Source organism: Natator depressus, chromosome 5 (genome assembly GCF_965152275.1).
Source record: "Natator depressus isolate rNatDep1 chromosome 5, rNatDep2.hap1, whole genome shotgun sequence".
NCBI lineage: Eukaryota > Metazoa > Chordata > Testudines > Cheloniidae > Natator > Natator depressus.
The window spans coordinates 3,335,617-3,340,547 of record NC_134238.1 but is presented as its reverse complement, the minus strand read 5'-3'; positions in this window follow the sequence as shown (position 1 = coordinate 3,340,547).

Sequence of the window (4,931 nt, the reverse complement as noted above, 5' to 3'; positions counted from 1 at the left end):
ATCTGTTGGAGAATGTAATGCGCGGGGGGAGAGAGAGAATAAAGGGGAAGGTGGAAAGCTGACAGGGAAAAGCCTGTTAGCGGAGACCAGCCTGCTTGCTTGCTAAAAGCTGTGTTCTGTCTTGTCATTGAACCGCCACACTGGCTGGTGAGTCTTGCCCACATGCTCAGGGTTCAGCTGATCGCCATATTTGGGGTTGGGAAGGAATTTTCCTCCAGGGCAGATTGGAAGAGGCCCTGGGGGGTTTTCGCCTTCCTCTGCAGCATGGGGCACGGGTCACTTGCTGGAGGATTCTCTGCACCTTGAAGTCTTTAAACCACGATTTGAGGTCTTCAATAGCTCAGACATAGGTGAGAGGTTTATTGCAGGAGTGGGTGGTGACTGAGATTCGGTGGCCTGCATTGTGCAGGAGGTCAGACTAGATTATCATAATGGTCCCTTCTGACCTTAATATCTATGAATCATCCAAAGCACAGAACCGGAGGTGATGGGGCACATCAACTACTCGGACTTCCGTTGGGAAAATAACACAGCAGGGCACAGATTATCCAGCAAGCTCTTAGAATGCGTTGGAGACAACTTCTTGTTGCAGAAGATGGAGAAAACGGCTAGGGAAGAGGCTGTTCTAGATTTGATCCTGACAAATAGGGAGGAACTGGTTGAGAATCTGAAGGCAGAAAGCAGCTGGGGTGAAAGCGATCATGAGATGATCGAGTTTGTGATTCTCAGGAATGACAGGAGGGGAAACAGCAGAATAAAGACAATGATTTCAAGAAGGCAGACCTTAAACTCTGAGAGTTGACTGGTAAGATCCTGTGGGAAGCAAGTCTAAGGGGAAAAGAATTCAGGAGAGCTGGCAATTTTGTATAGAGGCAAAAGAGCAAACTGTCCCAATGCGCAGGAAAGACGGGAAGAGACCACACCTGGCCTAACCAGATCTTCAGTGACCAGAAACTCAAGAAAGAGTCATATAAAAAGTGGAAACTCAGTCAAATTACGAAGGCTAAATATTAAAAAAAACTCAAGCAGGTAGGGACAAAAGTGGAAAGGCCAATGCACAGAACGAGATTGAACTGGCTAGGGACATAAAGGGTAACAAGAAAACATTTTACAAATACATTAGAAGCAACAGGCAGACCAAGGACAGGGTAGGCCTGTTATTCAGTGAGGAGGAAAAGACTACTAGAAAATGCAACAATGGCTGAAGTGTTAAATGTCTTTTTTGTTTCAGCTTTCACCAAAAAGGTTAGTAATGATCAGATGACCAACACAGCAAACATCAGTGCAATTGGGGTAAAATCTGAAGCTAAAAGAGGGAAAGAACATATTAAGAATTATTTGGAGAAGTTAGATGTCTTCAAGTCAGCAGGGACTGATTAAATGAATCCTAGAATACTTAAGGAACTGGCTGAAAAGATCTCTGAGCCATTAGCGACTATCTTAGAGAACTCATGGAGGACGGGTGAGATCCCAGAGGACTGGAAAAGGGAAATATAATACCTATCTATAAAAAGGAGAATAAGGATAATCCAGGGAATTATAGCCCAGTCATCTTAACTTTGGTAACTGGAAAGATAATGCAGCAAATAATCACACAATCAGTTTGTAAGCAGCTAGAAGATAAGGCGATAAGTAACAGTCAACATGGATTTGTCAAGCAACTTAATTTCCTTCTCTGACAGGGTAACAAGCCTTGTGGATGGGGGGAAGTGATAGATGTGATTATATCTCAACTTTAGTAGTCATGTCTACACTACCACTTATGTTGGCAAAACTTATGTCACTCAGGGGTGTGAAAAAAACACAACCGAGTAACATATGTTTCACCAGCGTAAATGGTAGTGTGCACAGCACTGTCGGCAAGAGAACTTCATGAACAAACGAGAGCAATATATCCTAGACAAGCGTAACATAAGGAGAGTGCACAGCTAGTTGGAAAACCATAGTCAGAGAGTAATTATCAATGGTTCACAGTCAAGATGGAAGGGCATAATGAGTGGGGTCCCGCAGGCTCCAGTTCTCTTCAATATCTTCATGAATGATTTGGATAACGGCATAGAGAGTACACTTGGAAAATTTGTGGATGATACCAAGCTGAGAGGGGTTGCAAACATATTGGAGGACAAAACTAGAATTTAGAATGATCTGGACAAACTGGAGAAATGGTCTGAAGTAAACAGGATGAAATTCAATAAGGACAAATGCAAAGTACTCCACTTAGGAAGGAACAATCAGTTGCACACACACAAAATGGGAAGTGACTGCCTAGGAAGGAGTACTGCGGAAAGGGATCTGGGGTCATAATGGATCACAAACTAAGTATCAGTCAACAATGTAACACTGTTGCAAAAAAAAGCAAACATCATTTTGGGCTGTATTAGCGGGAGTGTTGTAAGCAAGACACAGGAAGTAATTCTTCCGCTCTCCTCTGCGCTGATAAGACCGCAACTGGAGTATTGTCTCCAGTTCTAGGGTCCACATTTCAGGAAAGATGCGGACAAATTGGACAAAGTCCAGAGAAGAGGAACAACAAATGATTAAAGGTCTAGAAAACATGACCTATGAGGGAAGATTGAAGAAATTGGATTTGTTTGGTCTGGAGAAGAGAAGACTGAGAGGGGGCATGAAAACATAATTACATAAAAGGTTGTTGTAAAGAGGAGGGTGATAAATTGTTCTCCTTCACCACCGAGGACAGAACAAGAAGCAATGGGCTTAAATTGTAGCAAGGGCAGTTTAGGTTGGACATTAGGAAAACCTTCCTGTCAGGGTGGTTAAGCACTGGAATAAATTGCCCAGGGAGGTGGTGGAATCTCTGTAATTGAAGATTTTTAAGAACAGGTTGGACAGACACCTGTCAGGGACGGTCTAGATAATACCAAGTGAGTCCTGCCTCAGAGCAAGAGGCTACACTAGGTGACCTATCGAGGTCCCGTCCAGTCCTACATTTCTATGAATCTCTGGGCCTGCAGGTGGTGACCGCAATCCCAGGTCAGCTGACCCTGCAAGTACAACCCATAAAGCCACTGCCTTGTCTTCCATCCGATTCCTTCTCAGCAGCGACCTCTGCAGAGATGCCTACCAGAGCAGCCTGCGTGTAAGGGCCAGGCGGCAGAGCCACGGGGCAGTCAGGAGTGGTGCATGTCTGTACAGAGCTGATTCTCCCCCTCTCCTCATCTCTCTAAGGCTGGCTCATCATCACAGGCCTAGTTTGCGCACTGAGCTCCTCACAGACATGGCCACCTCGGAGTTCATAAGGGTCCAGCAACACAAGGCTGAGTGCAGGATTGGGCCCTTCAGTTGGGAGCACTTCAGGACAGGGACCACCTCTGCTTCTGTGTCTGCAGCACCCAACAGAATGAGGCCCTGATGCTGCCGGGGGCATCAAGGCGCTGTGTGCTACAAACAATAGTCAATACTGTCATCCCTCAAGCCATAGCCGATGTTGTGGCCTACCGGGTCAGTTCCCCATGGAATCTGGGTCTAACTGCTTTATGTGCACTGCATCCCCCAGTCCTGGAACAGAGGTGGGCACCAACAGCACACAGACAACCCCATTCTCAACCCAAACACTCGTCCCCGGTTCCCACAGAACAACTCTGCCCTAAGACGTGACAATCGCCTGAGAGACGAAAGCAGAGCAAACTCCCTTGCTGTTTGCAACAGCTCCCCCAGGTCAGAGACTGCATCCCAACTCAACAATGCAGCATTTCCTCCCACTAGGGAATGGAGCTTGTAATAAGACTCTGTAACAGTGCCACCTGGTGATGCCTGCTGTAACAAGAGCATCAATGCAGCACTGATTATTATGCAACAGCGTACACGCTGACAGCAAATAATCATCCTCCTGGTCTAAACCCTGAAGGCAACGCATGCAAAAATGGGTTAGGACTTCAAGCTAGGGAGAGGCTTCCCAAGGGCTGGGCTGGATTCATCATCAGTAGCTACTTATAAATCCAGCCTGGATGTTTTTCTAGAAGAGCTGCTCGAGTTCAAACAGGAATTGTTGTGGGGAAGCTCTGTGGCCTGTACTATGCAGGAGGCCAGGTTAGATGATCACTGGGGCCCCTTCTGGCTTTAGAATCTATGCACAGCTCAGCATGAAAACATCAAGAAATGCCATGACAGGGGTGTGCCCCTGCAACCTGAACTCTGTCCAACTGGGTACTTGCATCACAAAATGATAAGAACAGCCACACTGGGTCAGACCAATGGTCCATCTAGCCCAGTGTCCTGTCTTCCGACAGTGGACAGTGCCAGGTGCTTTAGAGGGAATGAACAGAACAGGGTAATTATTGAGTGATCCATCCCGTCATCCATTCCCAACTTCTGGCAAGTCAGAGGCTAGGGACACTCAGAGCATGGGGTTGTATCCCTGACTGTTTTGGCGAATAGCTGTTGATGGACCTATCCTCCAGGAACTTCTCTAGGTTTGTTTTTTTTTTAATCCTTGATCTTCCATTACATGCTGTTGCTCAAATACTGTACACAGATTTCTTCAAACACCTATAGATAAACCCATCGCATTTTGTAAGTAACCTTAAGAAAGAGACAGACTGGAAAATTTCAGTCCAAAAGATGAAGATTTCTGCAGATCTCAAAACAGAACCTAACAAAAAATCAAATTATTTTCATTTCAAAATGAAATTCAAAGTTTGGAAGTGTTTTTTGTTGTTGTTCTCATTTGGATTTGGTTTTGTCTCTTTTCAAGTGTCCCAGTAAGTTGTTTTTCATTTTATCACCATTTTATCTTTTAAAATCTTTTTATTAATTAGAAGCATTCTAGAAAGGATTATGGGCATTTTTCTTTTACCAAAAATCTGATGTCCAGAAAATGAAACATTTCGATAACTATTTATTTTTTAAAAGGTACTAGGTTTTTAATGAAAAAACAAAATATTTTTGATATTTGTTGACACATTTTTGTGAAA